Source organism: Puntigrus tetrazona, chromosome 5, assembly GCF_018831695.1.
Source record: "Puntigrus tetrazona isolate hp1 chromosome 5, ASM1883169v1, whole genome shotgun sequence".
Taxonomy (NCBI): Eukaryota; Metazoa; Chordata; class Actinopteri; order Cypriniformes; family Cyprinidae; genus Puntigrus; species Puntigrus tetrazona.
In genome coordinates, this window is record NC_056703.1 from 12,866,365 (window position 1) to 12,885,709 (window position 19,345).

A 19,345-nucleotide genomic window follows, 5' to 3' on the forward strand; every position below is an offset into this window, starting at 1 on the left:
ACACAGTTTTAGCCATTTTTTTCACTCTGCGACAGTCAACAGACAGCCAGCAAATGTCTAAAAGCTAAGTTCATTATCATTGCTTGTTCATGTGAGTAATAATTTGTGCTTGAACGATCAGGGATGCAATCTGAGAGAAGAAAACTGATACTGAAAACAAAGACTGATATGATTTTAGTCAGACGAAAGTGCTTACACATACATTTTTGAAGCAAGTTTCAGGTCAGTAATGTATGTTGCTATATAAAATGTGCATGCAACAGTGATGGAATAAAAGAATCTGCATTTATGGATTGTTGTTGGAATTCAGGCACAGTATATTTAGTGTTCCATTTGTAAATACGGTTTAGACTGATATATTTGACCATTATGCCGCATCTCTGTGCTTTGTCACTGTCTTGCGCATGAGTGTCACATTTCTAAAACACCTGTCAAGTTTAAAGTTCAAACTTTTAAAACTGCAAAACGTTAAAAGACTGAAAGTTCTAGAATGGTATCGCTTTTAATGCAAACAGAACAGCTGTTGTTTTTTTGGTTGAGCGAGGGGGACAAAATCCAGTCTGAGATGTTTGTATGAAAGTTTTTACGCGGTAGAAAACGTAGGCAGGTTTAGTGAGATGAGAACAGCGAACAAGGATGAAATCTGCATTTCTGGAAACAATACAAGATATTACATATGCATGTTTGGCAAGAAATAAGATACAGCTTGCTCACGAAAGATTTAGGAACCCTACAGTGTGGTATTTTGACCTCTGAGATCCTCGGGAGTGTTCCCAAGCGTTCCTGGCAGAATAGCTGTCCCATGTTGGCCTTCTTGTTGAACAAATACTCTCCAAAAATGCTGCGGTTTCATTGAGTGCGCCAGTGAAACCGATCTTTCTTGGCATTTCCCTTGGCAAACAGATGGGCATTTTAAGGGTATTTATTAGCCAGAAGCCAGTCTCAAATCCAAAGGATCTAGCAAGCCACCTGTCATAGCTACTGATGCTATTTATCATGCCAACATACAAGATCTTTAAACTGTTTTTACGATGTGGAAATTGTGCAATGACCTTACAATTGTTTACCGGATTCTAAGATAGCTGCTTTAGTCTGTGGGTCATAGAGAGGTTTAACATTTTGGAGGGAACAATAGCATATGTGTACATATACTGATTCTGAGAAATTAGGGTGTCCCAACTTTCTTCCAAAATTTAGTTAGTCAGCAGGTCTTTCCTCCGAACAGAGGACTGCCGCACTCTACACCCTATCATCAATAGGTGTCAATGACCTCATTGCGATTTTAAACAATTCCCGCTCATCCACACATATGAGGCAACCCAACACCATTTCCGCATGTAACGTCTCGGTTCACAGCTAACTTTTAAGGAATGTGGGTTTTTGCAAATGGCAAATGTTCTCAGCTGTTGAGACCGATTACTCTCGCCAGATTTCCCGATCTAATGCCTGTGACAGAAATGTGAGTTAAATACGCAGTTGGGTGTATCTGTGCTCACATGGTTTGTTTCTTTAAGCAGGTCGTGTGTTTTTAGGTGTTAGAGTGAGAGACACATTGCCAGACAATATGCTCAGTGCAAAATCGAGCATGCTTAATACTTGGCACAAAGCGTTGTGGCAGTGTCAACAGAAGCTGACATGATGCTATTAATTAAGCAGTGATGCCCATTAAATCAATGTTCTGTTAAGAGAAAGATTCTAGGCAGTTTAACCCTTTGATGCGCAGCAAAGAAAACCCCTTCTTATGCACAACATGGGTCAAACATTTATACATTATATTAACATATATTCTATGTTATTTCATGCATCAGGAATGATTGAAATAACGTAAAAAATATAAATGCGGGTCATTTTAGGTCCATGTTGTGCATTAGAGGGGTAGCGATTCAAACTTTTTTATACAAAAAGTAAGAAAGAAAAATAGAAAAAATGTGATGATCAGGAATCAGCTAATTAAGCAATTCCTGGAATTCTGAATAATGAAATAATTATTTCTTGCAAAGATATAGAAAAAATAAACTAAGCCATTTAGTGCATGAAAGGGTTAACACACTGTTACATGAATAACTGGAAAAATATGTGGTGGTCAGATAGTAGCCTATAATGATAAATAGCAGGCATTCTGTGCCAATTACTAGTAACTGTTTTATGTTTTGTTTTAATTTTTTTTTCTAAAAAGTTGTAGTACTGGAAACATGGTTTGTTAGTAGGAGTGCATTTGTAAAGTTGTAGCAGAATGTATAGGCGTTTCAGTTTAAATGGTCATCTATTCTAACTTGTTAGCCAATGAGAAATAATAAATGAAGATGAAACGATCATTAGTGAGTTGAAGGGATGTTAATGGTAGATTAGAAAATGTGTTGCGGGTCCATCTTTAATTGAGCTTGTTGATGAGTTTCTTTTAGCAGCACGTAAGGTCTCTAGGTATATCTTCTGCACAAGTATTTAAAATACTTAAAACAAACTTATACGGAAAGCCTTGTCTTGAGGTAATAAAGTCATTTGAGGAAACGACACACACTTGCATCATCTGCTTTCCAGCTCAGACTGACTACAGTGTGGCAACAATGAGATCTCCTTACAAGTGTATGTGTTTGTTTGTGTGTGTGTGTGTGTGTGTTGTGTCCAGACCTGCTGATGCTCTTCCTATTAGTAACAAATGTACTTGTACCTCTTTGCTAATGGAGCAGCACTTCGATCCTTAATGTTCTTACAAATTGCAGCGCGACCTTGGCTTATTGAAAGCTTTTCATGGAAAACTTGGATGAGTAATATTCCCGAATACAAACCAACAATGTTTTGTATGGGTTTTCATGTCATAGAAAAAGTGTATTATTTTACCTTGATGAACCAGTGATAAGAGGCAAAGCCCTTTGAAAATATAGCCTGCAGAGAAAGTTTCGAATGTTGTTTGTTTTTACTAATATCTTCCTTATCGATGTTCTGTTGTATGTATTATGAGGGGATACTTTATCACAATCATAATTATCCTCATCCATGAATGACGTGTTGTGGGCTCGCTATGGATGGCGATCAAGTGGAAGCGTGCAGGGCAATAAATCACGACCGTATGTTTTCTTTTTAAAAATGTCTGTAAATGATACTGAAACTCGTCCAGTGGTATAATATATTGGACGTCCTTCAAAAATAACAGAGGGTCAAAAAAGTGTTTAAAAGCTTTGTAAATGTTTTGTATAAATGTCTCAGACTTCACAGTGATTTACAGCTTAGTTGCTGATATCTGGCACAGGGGCTGCATCTCAAATTTCTCTTTTAAGGCTTTGTTGACTTATGAGAATTACAATCATGTTTATGATGTGAACCAGGTCCAGAGAACTGTGGCATTACGGAGAGAGTGTTTTATTTGCTTATGTACAGCGCGCTGGAATGTACCATTTAAAGGTGCTATAGAAAATAAAGATATTAATTTTATTATTAATTGTTTAACAATATGATGGTTGTAATATCTCAGATCAGTTGCTTAAATGAATAAGGATTATTAAAAATATATATGTTGCTTACAGCTTTTATGCATTAAAGCTAAATTATTACTTTTTACAAACCAACCGCAAACGTTTTCATTATGTGTCATATCTTTAAATCAGAAATTGCATGTAATATCAAGTATTATTTGTTTTCTTTCACACATTTGTAGCGTTCATTTAAATTTAAATTTCTAATAGTAGTATTTGTATTTTTGAACTGTGCTTCAGTATAGATCACTTTGACTGGAGTTAGATAAACAGTCAACGAAACCTCATCCTTAACAGATAATCAAAGATAAACTCACTAACAAATTGGTCCAGATGGCGGATATGCTTATGAGTTTCCCCTCATGAAGCATGAATGAACAAAAAACTTAAAAGATTTCCTTTCTAAGAAATTGTTTTATTATCTAGAGGCCACGTTCATGCATTCAAGTTGATGAATGACAGCTGTTGTGGGAGAAAACTTGACTCCACTCCATCATCTACTAAACATGTGAGCTGGAGAAGGCAGCAATGCCTCTGGCCAGAGAATATTTAATAATTCTAACCAATATTCATAACAATCTAATTTGTGACTGAACGCACAGTAATCGGATGTTGCCGAGTCATGCTTTCATCCATAAAAGTGTGCGAGGGCTTATTTATTTCCCTTTATAAATTCATTTTATTAGGGATGCTGTCTATGCTTATGCTCTTTGACGCATTTGCTCTGACGTGAGCCACTGCAGATGGCACTGGGAGACACACACACACACACACACACACACTCTCGCAAAAAACAACCAGTTTATCTACTCTCTCTAAAGTTAGAGCCTTAATGTCTCAAGTCTTTACATTTAAGATAATTTAATTTATTTTATGAAAGCGTGTATTTTTACACTGTATGAAATATATTATTATTTTAACATTATGAAACCAAAGTGTGTTATATATATATACATTTTCTAATCAAGAACTGATGAGCTCTAACAAGCAATTTCCCAGTGTAGCTGAATAAGGCTCATATGGTTTGATTGGTTTTAATATGTCCCCGCCTGTGATTAAACCCAAGTAACACATTTTCTCTAATCATTCTCTATTAGCTTAAATCTGCATAATATACTCACCAACTACTTTTAATATCATTCCCTGCTTTTCACAAACGTGCTTATTACTAGATCTCTGTCTGTGAGTTTTGCTTCAGATTTATTGTGTTTCGACTACTAATCATTACAAAAATATAAAGTACAGAATCTTATTCAAATGACTCGGCAACAAGTCCAATTTAGTTTAAATTGGGTTTTAATAGGAACTATCATAAAATGCTCAATAGACTGTTGCAATCCACCCATTCATTTGATGTGTAATGATGAGAAATATCTCAAGGAATTCGAGTTCGCAAACTGTGGAGGTTTTTCCTCAGAAAAGCATCGTTTAGCACAGCAGGATCGCATTATACCAAAACTGTCGTCTTAAATACAACCAAAACAGATAAGATTGTGTAACTTTAAGATTTTTTTTTGTTTTTATAAATCACAAACATCCTGATACTGCAAAAACAACATTTGACAGTGTTTGTGCATTAAGATAATATTTCTTAAGAGAAAAAAATTGTGTACATTTTTATTTTCAACATCAGATTTGATATCACATCAAAGCATGCACTTTAGATATTGAAGTGTACCTGGGTTTGGAAGACAAAGATCCATACACAACACGTCTATAAAATCTTTCATAAGAGAAGCAATATGTGTTTCTTAACATTTTTGCGTTCGTGTGAAAATAAAAAATAAAAAACTAGAAGATTAGGCGTTTTCCTTTAGACTGTGTGGCACCAAGGAAAAACTGGCATTTGTGTACATGACTTGCGTTTCATCTGTTGACACACACTTTTTCTTCTTTTCATCCTCGCTTTTCAGCACTCTTTCTAATCCTTTTAGCAGATGTGCTCTATTCATCTCGATCAGCGTAAGTATTAATGAAATCATAAATTAAAAGACAATGCTATTAAGAAAATAACTAATAAAAACCTAATCGAAAGCAGAGAATCTTTCTCTTAGCTAATCAACAGCAGCAAGCATGATAATGAGGCCTCTCTAAAATATGAAGTCTAATAACGTCCGGGAGAGAAATCTCATTAACATGTTCCAAAAGGTCATTTCTTCCTGATGAATGATTTTCTGAGGTCTGGGTTCAGGTCTTCAGTGAGTTGTTTTTCATGTTATCCATTCTCTGGGCCAAATGTCAGTGGTTGATAAAGTGCTTCTGAAGAATAGCAGCATTCCCAGATGACATGATATCTGACAAAGGTTAGCAGGTCATACCCAGTGCTTTGGACTGCTATCAAAGCTGCCATTTAGTCCAAACACAGTTCTGAAATATAAATGTGATAGCTCTCCATATCCCAAGATGTTCATTGCAGGCCAAATAAAACACACATGCTACATTTTGTTTTCTTGAGTATATCATAACTAAAATACATCATACATAATTCTCTCTCATGGCATTTTTGCCAAAAAATAACAGCATGTAACAATATCAGTGTAACACCTGGATGCCCATAACCCATAACCAGTGATACATAATCAGAGCATTTTGGGTTAAGCATGCATTTTTAACCAAAAATGCATGAGATGACTTATCAATGACTGTTTTGTCAAAATGTCTTGATATTTGTTTATGTTTCTGATGGAAAATGTTTTACCAAAATCAACTCAGTCTCATTGGAAATAGGTACATACCTTTCTGTGACCTCGTAACTTACAGCACGTTTTCATGGCAGTTTTAAAGTGAAATGTCCAGATAGTGGTGCTTAAACACACGTTTAATACAAATTTAATTCAAAATTCAAATATCCAGTGTCTCGGTAATGCTAATTAATTAAAGATTAATTCTCTATCATAATGGAAATATCCTCTACAACAAAGCCAGATCTACCCGATAGTGTTAGCAAATGCAAATGTAATGTAAAAACCTATTCTCTGATGCAGTCATGTTATTTTAACTTAACGCGGAGGTGATGAAGTTCGTTCTTACGAGTTGAAGTCATTATTACGACATTGGATGAGTTCAAGCCACTTGGTCAAATATAATCAGACAACAATACCGTATTTTGTATGTGAGACTTAGATAGTTTTATTGTACATTACAAAGATATATATAATTGTATTAATTTCAGCAACTTTAAAGACGTTGCATATCTTTAGTCTTTGTCTGGGTCCTTTCCATCCGACACATTTTTCTCACTGACAGGCCCCTAACTCAGAAACTCAGAGCTTAAAGGAAATCACGAGTTTCCCACTCATAACAACGACTTTGTGGTTGCGTTCATGTGCTTTCAACTCCTAAATACGATGTATCCCGCATGACTTGAACGCACCAGTATTTTCACTGTTTTTTTTTTTTATTTTACAGAAATGTGTGTAGAGGCACGTATTTCCAATGAGCCTATAGGCTGACCAGAAATATTAGGCCTGTACAAAGCACTTTCTGTCTAAGCCATTGTTTTCTCAAATAATAGCTACTTTGTATTCAGAAATATTTAAATAAAAGGGAAACAAATATCAGAAAAAAACATGCTGTACTCACATGCAGGTGCTTAAAAGTCAAGAATTGCATTAATTTAATCTTCTTTAAGGATTTAAATGAGTACAAAGCCATACAAAGAAAGACCACACTCACAGAATTATGTAATTTGTGACCCATGCCATCTCTCATGTGGATCAAAGACCCCTAGGGTTTCTCAAAACCTCTTAGTCTGGGACACATACCAGCTAAATCCCACAAGAACACAGGTACACACATACTGTATACATACACGGGCCGTTACAGGCTGTTCCATGCAGGGAGCCTAATCTCTGAACATGCTGTTTGTTTTCCCATTCATTTTTTTAGGCTCATTGTTTGTTGTATTTTCCATGAACACACACTTTGAGCAGTTGTCCACAGCCACAATAATCTTGCACACGACAATTAAATGATTCCCAAGTCATTTTAAACAGACACTGCTAATGTGAATTTTATCTAAGAGATAAAGAGCAAGAAAAATCTGAGATATTGTGTAAATAAAACAACAAAACTTGGTAAAAGGCTCATAAATATACTTTCTTATGCAGTGATGAAGGACATGGCTTTAGTGTTTTCATAAGTATATTTGTAGAATAGTTGAAAAATAATTTTAAATCTCACATGAATATATTTAGACTCACAAAGTTTTTTCCTAAATCTTCATCCTTCACCACTGTAAGGATTTGTGATACTTGAGAATTCACATTTAATGACTAGTACGTCTATAAAACGTATCTGAAACAAAGCAATTGTAACAATGTGCTTTAGAAAACAAAACTTTACTTGTGCCTTATCTGTGAATCCAGGTGAAGGAGTGGAGTTTTCTATATTTCTATATATTTGATGTTTTATGCATGACATCGAGGATGCATTTTATATAATCAGAGAAAACAAACTGTTAATTTAAATCATAGGCTCTCAGAGCATTGGACACATTGCAGGTTTAATATTTAACCATTAAGATGTTTTGTGAATGTGCACCCATTAATGGCCTGCACACTCTTGTTAATATTTATGCAACTGAAAGAAGCTATTAAGCATGTTTGTCCCTATGTGCTGTTCCTAAGAAAGAAACAGGGTTTAAATTAACTCCTAATGGACCGTATCTCATCTCATTAAAATGAAAAAAGCATCTTTCATTTGTAATTCTGAAGGCACATATGATTTAGCCTGCTGCTGAAACATTTGATTTCATACATACTCTATGTAAATCATTGGTTCACAAGATTACCCTTAAAAACATGGCATGAGTCACTCTGTTAGTCAGGTCCATTCTTTCTCAATCTCTGTCGCTGACTGAAAATGTATTTATATTTACATGAATTTAATATCGGGAATGTACTAATCCTTACATTACATATCCATATATTTTTATGTGAATATAAGGTATTAAACATATATACATGAAACAGGACCCATTTTGTTTAATCAAATCATACAGGGAAAAGGTTGCTACTGTTAATGTGTCGTGATTGCTAAAAGGGATGTTAATGCTGAAAAGTACAAAAATATTTCTGTCAAACATTGAGCTGAATGTGGTGTAGAGCCAGTTTTGAAAATCCATGACTTTGCATTTATCAAATACGGTCTGTGAAATTTGAACTCAGTCAATAGAATTCAGGTAATGAATAAGAGATAAGGTTTTTAAAGTAAGTAAATTTTGTGTGACTTTACAGTGAACCGTAGACTCTTTCAAGGTGTCTTTAAATCTCGAAAGTAGGCTGATGAACTTTCAAAAATGTTCTGGAGCTTTGTGTGTCTATAAACTGTGTGTCTTTAAATATTTTAAATAAAATTAAGTAAAAATCTTGAATTCATATAATCACATGCAAGCCACTTTTATATATCTTTGGTAGCTTGAAAGCCCCTAGCCATCATTCAGAACAAGAGGTTGAGGGTTGTTGGGTGAAGTTGGGAGAACTGTCTTTTTTAAATTAAAAATATAAATAGACAGCCTCAGTGTCATGAATTTGGTCAGTTAACTTCCAATTGTTCACCACAAGATGTCATTATTCCCCACATGGACTATGACACCACACAGACATGACCCTGGACCTCATTTCTCATATCCCGTTGCACAGATTGGTTTCACCTGCATTCAATTACACACTTAGCTGATTATACAGCTGCATCCAGTCAAACCTGGGACTTTCTCTCACTCACAGCTGAATATTGTCTAGCATGCATCACTCTCTAAACGATCGCTACACTATGGAGCCTATTGCTAGTTGTCCTAGTCCAGTCTAGTCCTACTCCTAATTCTCACCTTGCTATGAGAAACACAACTTTTTCCCGAGGTGCAGATAATGATCGCACAAATCCAAAATGAATGAAGCAAGCGAACTGACATAAACACACATTTCAGTTCGTTCCTGTTGACTCTTTTCACCAGGCCATTCAGTTGACCTAAAGGATTTGATAGTAGCATGTGTGTTGTGTATTAAAGACAAAAATTAAGACAAAAAGTAAATTACGTGCTCAGTTTATGTGAAACTGCAGGTTTATGAGCTGAACAGGGAGGAAGGGTTAGATTAGCAATGACGCAAAAGATAAAGAAGCTAATCCTATGATGCAAAAATATATTGCCTTTTTGGGGATTAAAGGGATAATTAAAATATGAATATGTACGTAATTATATATAAAATTCTATTTTGCATAACATTAACATTTCTGACTCTTTGTCACTATAATTTGTTCCTTCGCACACTTAAGCCATCGTTGTGACTTCTAGACTTTTCTCATGCCCTCGGATGCTGAAATATAGCCTCAAGCTTGCATGTTGATACGCAAGCTTAGCAACACTAATACAGCCTTGATGAACCAGAATAGATGTTGTTTCTGTATTCTCATTCGCTAAATATTTTGCCCTGTCTTGCACACAGGAAGTGGGTTGTGTTAACAGGAAGTGTTTTTCTCATTCAGCAAAAAACTGACTCCTACGCAGGCGAGACAAACTTTACCAAAGGAACACATTCTCATTTTAAATAGTGGCATAATTTAGACTTCTGTTTTATACAGCTAATTATAAACAACGATAGAAATCATTTCAGATCTATGTAACCGCATTAAGCCTTGCAGTGCAGGCCTGACAACTATTTTCTGCTGCTGTGTGTGAATGTTGCCACACAGAAGCTTTTATTGATAAAATGTGATGTAAAGAAGTGCGTGCTGCACATGTACTGAAAAACGATGCTCCCGATGGCTGATTTAGGTCTACTCCACCAAGCAAACAAATGAGATGTGACCCACATTACATAAAGCTTTAAGTCATTTTACACATTAATTATCATACTTAAGTGTTTTTTATTTAATTATTCAATGGTATGAAAATGGTCAGATATTTATTCCATGGGTACATTATGAGATTGCTGTGCATATGTACATTGTGAATTAAATGAAATTATTGGCTACCAGGGTATGCACCGTCTTGCAATATTTTGGCATTACTTTTCTACAGTGGAAGGAAGTGGAGACTTGGCAGCCATCTATTCTTAGTCTATGGTTAGTCTATGGTATAGAGAAAACAATTCCTTATTTACATAAACAAACCCTTTTTTTTAATGATCCTTCTCTATAAGTCTATATAATTTTAGTGTATAGCAGTCCAAAAGCTGAAGTAAAAAAAAAACAACACATAAAAGTGATCACAACAGTAACCGATATGACCCCAGATCAAGCCATAAGTGCATCCCAATATGCATTCTTACTATTCTAAACCATTTTGTATGAGGTTTGTATGTATAGTTTAAAAGGTAATTTTTGGTGAATGCAAGGAACGCTATAACAATTGAGTAGATTACAAGTGCGTAATCCATTCAAATTTGAGTGTATCTTGTGGGAATTTTAAGAAATAGTTTTGAAATATTCACTTAAAAACAGCAATAAATGACCAATTAATAAGCCCTTTAGTCATCCCAAGTAAGATGACACAGTACCTAGACAAAAATATTAACTGATAAGTCCCCATAATAATGTAGTTGTCATGACAACAGTGGAAACTGTGTAATGTAGTAATCATCCTGTGAGTAATATAGTTGCAGTCCAAAGTAAATTTTGTGTTTTCTATATACTGATGATAGCGGAAAACAGATGTCTGGTCTCAGATTATCAATTTATAATTTTTTTCACTGTTTTTGTAACTCCTCTCAAATAATAATTTACTGTTTCAGAACAAGGTCGATAACAGCTAAGGAGTTGGCAGCCCTTTACTAACAGCAGGAAGCAATAAAAGTTTGGGACCATTTTGTTTGATTGTCCCTGCACATGTCGCCCTTTTTTTATAACTCTTAATGGTTAGTGAAGAGAGTTTCAGTTTATATCTTGTTTACGCTTCAGACACGTTTCCAGATTGAATTCAGAATAGTGGAGCAGATATTATGCAGAAAATTATGAGTCCGAGCAGGAAAAGGGCTTTAGCTCACATCTGGGGGGCGGGAAGCTCACCTGTGCTGGACAGGATGTGAGGTTGTGTTCAGACAGATGAAGGATAACACAATTTTCCTCAGATTCAGTAGTGCTGGTATTTCACATACACTTTACCATGTGCTTTAAGTTTACAGGCAAAGGTCATGTCGGTTAGAGACAAATATGAGCATAAGGTAATAAGGAACTATATTTTGGCCAAATACAGTGTTTGATCAACTTTACAATCATCATGAGACCATGTGCTTTGGTGAAATATGATTGCAGCTCGTTGCTCTTTGAGAATATTTTCTTCCTTGGCCCAACTAGCCAGCGAGTTAAAAACTGTGTGTTTTTCAACAGTGTTTACCATGTGACTAGACATGAGATAAACTGCTCTTGATATTAGCTCTTAATATCTCTGGTTTGAAGTATGAATCACAAATTCACTCAAACACACACACATACAAACACGTTACGTAAGTAATCTGATCAGCAATTTCCAGTTTTACAGAATGGAAATCTACTGGATGCTATTCGCACACAGAAACAAATCAAGCAATGACTAAACAGGTTTAATTAGTTTTGAAATATATTTATCTGATGATGCACGTACATCACACTTCTGACAGCATGTAATCAGCAATATAAGCTGCGGTCTGTAGATACGTTTTTAAATGAGAAAGAAAGAAAGAAAGAAAGAAAGAATGAAAGAAAGAATGAAAGAAATTAAGAAGAGTTTTATAGGGTAGGAAAGAGAAAAAGAAAGCAGAGAGCAGAGAGAAGCTGTTGGTATGTTGGATGCCCATTGCGGTTTGCTTGCATTGGTAAAGTTTATCTCTTTGTTGCTTACTTTTTTTTTATTAAGTATATTTAGATAAGCAGAAAGCATGTTGCCACTGGGTGAAGTGGTAACAAGTCCACACGTGCTGTACCGCAAACACTCAAACATATGAAGAAGTCAGTTCATACAGTCAGTTTAGAGATTATATATAGCTTTATTAAACTTTTTTGACTGAATGGATATGAATCTGAATGAATAAGCAAACTAAATTGTGCGAATAATGCATAACAGTCTTCTGATTTCATCCAGTGAGCATATAAACAGTAACCAGAGAACAATTCCTGCCTTTACTTTAGAGATAAATCTGTCTTGACTCTCTCATGTCAAACTTATATGGCATACGAAATAGAAGTTTATTAAATTCCTATTAAAAAGGTTATTAAATGGCTAGTCAGCAGAGAAATTTAAACAGATCAATAGCAGCTACAAGTGAGGTTTTTATAAATAATTTGTGGAAGTTCAGTCTATTCATATACTGCTTAACTTTGAAACTGACACAACAGATTTTACGTATGTTGTAACACAGAGTGTAAAAAAGTGGAAAAGCAAGACTATGCAAGACTATGTAGCACCAGGTCCAGGAGAAACGTTGTCTCATTTCACTATGTACTGCACAGCTATATGTAGTTGAAATGACAATAAAAAGCCACTTGACTTGACTATGCCATATGCAAATATTTTACAGCTTAGGGTACAATTTCTGCAGCCAGTATCAACAACAAAAACTGGAACAGTTTTAAGGAATATTGTACATATCAGCTTTTACTTGATTTATTTTAGTCAAATGATGCATTTAGCTTTTAATAAATAATTAGTATGTTTTAAAGTGCATAGCGTGTGCATGAATGTCAATGCTAAATGTTAAATGCTAACGTGCTCCACAAGTGTTTCAGAAATGCTGAATCTCTGCAAAAGCTGTATGTATTGGATGTTCAAAGTCCTCAAACGGCTTTTACTCAACAAAATCTCCACGTATCTCTTGAAAACCCACAGGCATCAACATGACATTTTGACAAGCAGCTTCAGTTACTCAGTGCATCATTCATGTCTCTTTAAGCTAAATTTAGCTAGCTTTAGTAGACAACTTGACAGTCTGGTTGTTGTTGACGTACTGTAAGTCAGTAGTGTCTTTGAAGTATTTTATAGTCCCAGGTACAGTCCCTCAATGACCACCTTCACATCGTACTTTCCACACACACTCACATACATACACACACACACACACACACACACACACACACACACACACACACACACATTCTCTTCTGGAGTTAAGTTGGTGATTGCTGTGTTGTTTTTGGTTTGCCCAGGGGAGAATACTTGGCAACTGTCAAGACTTGTTCTACTAAAGCTTGTGTTAAAAGCACACATTAAAGTCAGAGATGACAGGCATAATTTAAGCCATAATTTTCTTTATTAGTGTTCCTTCTGCAAAGCACAAACTATGAAAGCCTGGGATCTTACCAAGTTCCTAAAATTATGCATGAAGCCAAAACAAAAGCTTTTTTTTTCCTTTTCTTTTTTAACAGTCTATTACTATTTGCTCCTTCCCTCTTTGTTTTGCTCCCTCACACACATGCACATACACAATATAATCACACGGCTGGTTTAATAAACAAGTGATAGGGGGGGAGGAACAAATCAAAACAGAAAGAAGAGAATAGTGGGGTTTTTTTCTATGAAATGAGCAATAAACATAGAATTAACGAAAGAAATAGAGATACTCCTGGGAAATGCCTAAAAGGTGACTTTGGATTTATCTCACAGCTACCACCTTTATCATTGAAGTTTCAAACACACACACACACACATGCACTAACAGCATGAGGGAGTTCAGTTTGCCATCTGTTTTGTGTTATCACTCTCAAATAATGTTCCTTATCTGTAAGTGTCACAGAAGCACATACCGTTCCTATTTATACTACACCAGCCATTGCATTAATTTGCATAATACATTACATGTCTCACAATATCAGTTATGGTCCTGTTTTATATCCAGCACATGAATTACTGTTAAAACATACATTAATGGCTTTACAGTTATTGTGGAACACATTCTATTCATTTATTACTAGGAAGTGCTTACAGGTGTTTCCCCTCATTTTTTCAGCCGATTACATTTAGCATGTTCACATACTATTCCTTTCTCCTCCATCTGGCAGACTGGTATACTGAACATTGCTAGAAAAAAATATTCATTTCATGCATGTTAAAGAGTCTATTTGTAAACCAAAATTTCACAGCAATTCATTTTTATTCTGCTGGCTGCATACCTAGGTAAACATAGACTCTTTCTGAGCGCTTCCAAACAGAGCTGTGTGACAATATGTTAGAAGCCACATGGTTTCGGTTCAAGAGGTCAATCTATAAATTCTCCCTGTGGAATAATTTCTTTCAGCCACCCACACAGATGCTCTGTAGTATGCTGTTTTACAGATACCTGAAATAATTGTGTACTGCTGGCTGTTAAAATGAATATATATTATGTTGTCAGTCGTTGTTTATGGTTGTGAAGCAACATAGCTGTCATGTGTATGACAAACTGTAACAATGGTTGCCAGAGTGAGTATTTTGTATTGTATATTCTTGTCACAGTGTAGGCTACTGTATTAGGTGACTTAAACTGTACATTTTTTCTACCTCATTTTTAGCTCTGGGGTCACATAACATTGACCTACAGAGGATTTTTATAGATGACCTATTAACCTTCTGACCATCAGATATATGTAGATATGTACAGTGTGTGATTAGGGGGGGATGGAGGGGATAACACTTTGTGGTCTATCCCTACCTCTACAGAATTACCTATTTACTGACTAAATGCACCACCAATAAATATTTCTTAACATCCATGAAATGTAATACATTTTTTATATTACATACATATGGAGGTGCATTTTACAATCTTCATCTTCCACATACAATATGCATTGGATTTCAAATCAGTCACGGTCTTCTGAATGATAAAAGACCTCAGTCTGAATTCAAATCAGACGACCCAGCTAAACAAAGTGAACTGCAATCATTGACAACACCTGCCTCAGATCCTTATCATTTTCACAAAACGTCAAAGAGCATTTGAAAATACAGCATAAGAAATGGAAACTTCAGCCTCTTGGTGAATCATAATTGCTGAGACCTGTCAGTTTTTGTGGATCTCAATTTGTGATCTTAGAGGAAAACGCACTGCATTGAAAGCTCTTTTTAAATGTCCAATGCTCAAAAAGCGTGAAGTACCGTTCAACAGCCTGCCAAAAAGTGTTGCCTTTCATTAGGTTTTCAGAGAGGTTGATTTTAAATTTGTCATGGGAAATTACTGAACTGGAAAGGAAGTAAACAATCATTAGTGGTGTCTTGAATATGCATCTTGTATGTAATCTGTATTAATTACTGGATTCAGTCAAAAAACTAAGCCACGCCTTTAACAAAATTGTTGCTGTTCTTTTATCAATGTATGTAAGCCCAGTGTAAATCAATGGTGGAACTGACTTTTTATATCTAAACACTTCAGTTCTACAAAGTCTTTAAATTATTTTGAGACATTAGCATAAGAGCATTTGTTTTTAATGTAAACTGTTGATTGGTCATTATTATTAAGCTCCTAAGTGCGTAAGATCAGTTCAGCTTTTATTCACATTCCAGTTATATAATGGGAAGAAAAATATTCCTTCAGTTTTTACTACTTCATAAGTACATTTTACTGAAACGTGCACTAACACAGAAGTTGAATGAATCGGTAGATTCCGTGCTGAGAATGCTGAGAATGATCTCTCTCATGCCCACAAGCACATGCAATCCCATTCTCCCTCCCCAGGAATTGTTGCTATTTGGTGTCTTTGATTTGGACTTCCTGACCCGAACGCGGTCAGTAATGCAGGTCAGTGAGTCAAGTGTGGGCTGAATACCACAGTCCCAGCATCCTTTAGCTCTGAAACAGCTCCCTGGTGACTTCCTCCCTCTCCTATCAGCATGTGAAGCATGAAATGACAAGCTGCACCAAAAGAGAGGTGGATCAGTGATAAGAAAAGACACTCAAAGACAAATTTGAGCATATGCACACTGAGCAGGGCACAGTATGAGACAGATGACAAGTGTAGAGTGCACACATGAACACTCCCTCACAAACAAAGACAAATGTGAGTAGGTTGTGCTCAAACCTGTCTTGATCACAGCATGGCCAACTTGGCGGCGAGTCTAAACGCATGGATAACTACAAACCAGGCTGTTTGTTTTATTAGCAACAGAAAATGTCCTGGCACAAAGTGTCTCACTGCAGATTAATATAAGAGACAAACAATTACTACCAATTCTTCTTTTATCAGTTGACTTCATGTACTGTTCAGATACATGTTGACTTCATGTGGCTGGCTCACATAAATCAAGAGCTATCTGTTTGTCTGTCTGTCTATCTATCTATCTATCTATCTATCTATCTATCTATCTATCTATCTATCTATCTATCTATCTATCTATCTAGCTATCTATCTGTCTATCTGTCTATCTGTGTAGTGTACAATGAAATATTGTCACTCTTTTTTTTACTCACCTTACTCACCTAAACCACTTTTATTCATATTCAGCACTTGGCATTTGTTCATTTTGAACCAGGTTTATAATGTGCAACTGAAATACGTTCAGCAGACTGTTGAGTAGATAAGTGTTTCATCATCCTTAATTATAAACTGTTCGCCACTTAAACTGACTCTGTTCTGCTACAAGCCAAATTATGTTCAGCTCTCTCTCTCTCTCTCTCTCTCTCTCTCTCAGGCAGAGAAAGGGATTTTTTGAGGATTCATTTGGACGTTGGAATGATGAGAGACTGATGGCAGATTGAGGCTTGCCCTGTAAACACTTACCCCCAGTTTCACAGAAGAAGAACAAAGAGGGCCTCTGTCAGTTCTCACCACAGAAGCAAACTCAACCTGCCAAAGGGAACAACACGACTATATCTGTCACAATAAACCATACCTTTCTAAAAACACAAAACCTGAAGTGGTGCACCTGCATGATGGCACACATTCTGCCCCCAGCACATATTTATTTAAAAGAAACAAATTATTTTGCGTGTTATTGTTAAGCACAATTATTTATATTGTATTTGCATTCCATATAATGGCAATATATCTAATCTATTAGATAGGGTCACCATATGTCCTCTTTTGTAAGGTCATGTGCTCTTGATCAGGATAAATACTTGATGATGGTAATAATTAAAAGCCGTTCGACCAATAGCGTGCAGACATAGTACATAATCGACCGGTCATGTTGTGTAAAGGAGGCAAGATTTGCAGAAAACAGTCAGTGAGACAATTAAAAGGATACTCCACAGCAAAATAAAAATTTTGTCATTAATCACTTACCCCCATGTCGTTCCAAACCCGTAAATGCTTTGTTCATATTCAGAACAAAACTGAAGATAAAGCACATTGATTGAAAAACAAAACCAAGCCACAGACATTTTAGGTCATTTAATTTAAATAAATGACGTATGGTGACTCTGCTGTTAGATAAAGCCCAATTCAGTGCTCATGCAAAATACATCACATGATTCATGAGATATGTATTTTCACTTTTGTGTCCCTAGTGCCAAATCATTTCCTCTCCTTTAAACACCATACTTGGATTTTAACCAGTCAAACACACTGCCTCTATATCCCACGACACCGAAACGTAATGTTTTCCCAGCCAGGACGACAATTCCAGTAATCGGATGTTTTATCTGAGCAGTTATTTATTAGAAATGCACTCCAGGGTGAACAGCCATTTGAATTGGCTTCTTTTCAAAGTGTCTGATTTTTTGATTAATGCTGGGGGTGGTCATGCTTCATGAATATCACTTCAGAGATAACTCTGACTGGTGTCAAGAATTGAGAAACAGCCTTGTTCTCTTCACCTCTTTATTTGTTGCTTTTTTATAAAGAGAATCCATGCAGATTAAATACTACTTATCTTTTAAAATCTAGTTCAAAGCATTGTAAGTTACAAAAAAAGATATAGGCTAAATATGATAAGACCCTTTGAATTCATCAAAACCAGAAAAGAACACTCAAGTTATGACATTGTAATATATATGACACATACTGAGAAAGTTAAGGAGGTGATTCCAGTTAAAGCAACATGAAGGCCGACTGTGGTTTTCCTCTGAAAAAGGGATAGGGGTGGGGGTGGGGGTCCAGAGGGACGTCAATCAAAACTCATTTGCTAACACACAGATATGAACTGAGATACAAACATTCCACTCTAAAGAGTCTCCAGCTGACTGGATCAAAAGTGTCATTCTTCTACATGTGCATTCTAGTTTTCTTTCTGTGTGCATGTGTGTGAGTGTGTGACAGTTAACGGTTTCCCAGTTCCCTTTTTACCCTTTCCCTGTACTGCATTTTTAAGCAATGTTAACCAAGATCACTTTTTCGAAAACACTTTTTTTAGACTGTAAGTTGTGGAGGAAGTGGTCCCTTCAGGTCACGTCTCAAAACAGGACGTGATCTAAACTGTGGCTCGTCATCCTTTTTTATTTTATGTTTGCATCAAAGGCCATTAGGTTTTTTGTTTTTTTTTGATGCATCACAGTTACGTAAGATGAATCACAGTACATTTTCAAATACTTTATTTAATTGACATTTATTGCACTAACCCAAAATGTCAATACCCCCATATGCATAGAACATGCATAATCTAGAGAAACTACTGGCATTTTTAGATTTTCAAAAAATTACAGGTCAAAATTTAATGATATTGCTATCTTTGTAGGGACATTTGGTCCCCATAATGTGATAAATACCAGGTGCACACACACACACACACACACATGCACACACATACACACCCCATTTGCTTCCTTCCTTTTTAGTTCCCTGACAAAACAGTTTGCTTCTTCTGAATTTATTCACACACCCCACCCTTCTGTTAAAAAGCATGTTGCAATTTCACACAAAAACATTCACATTAGTGAAAATGCACATTTGTGCCTATTCAAACAGAGATGTTTGGCTAAATAGTTTTGTGGCCAACATATACAACAGTACAAAAAAGAGACAATTATTTATTTGTAATATTTGTGTGCTTGTGA

General features: G+C 35.8%; 1 long non-coding RNA gene across 1 annotated transcript; it reads right to left on the minus strand.

Annotated features, from left to right (window-relative positions):
• Window positions 1-13,696: 13,696 nt before the first annotated feature.
• LOC122345905 lies at window positions 13,697-17,793 on the minus strand. The gene is made up of 3 exons (XR_006251055.1): window positions 17,637-17,793; window positions 17,133-17,198; window positions 13,697-16,267 (listed from the first exon to the last, which is right to left on the minus strand). It is a non-coding gene; the product is annotated as an uncharacterized LOC122345905 (long non-coding RNA).
• Between the last annotated feature and the right edge of the window lie 1,552 nt (window positions 17,794-19,345).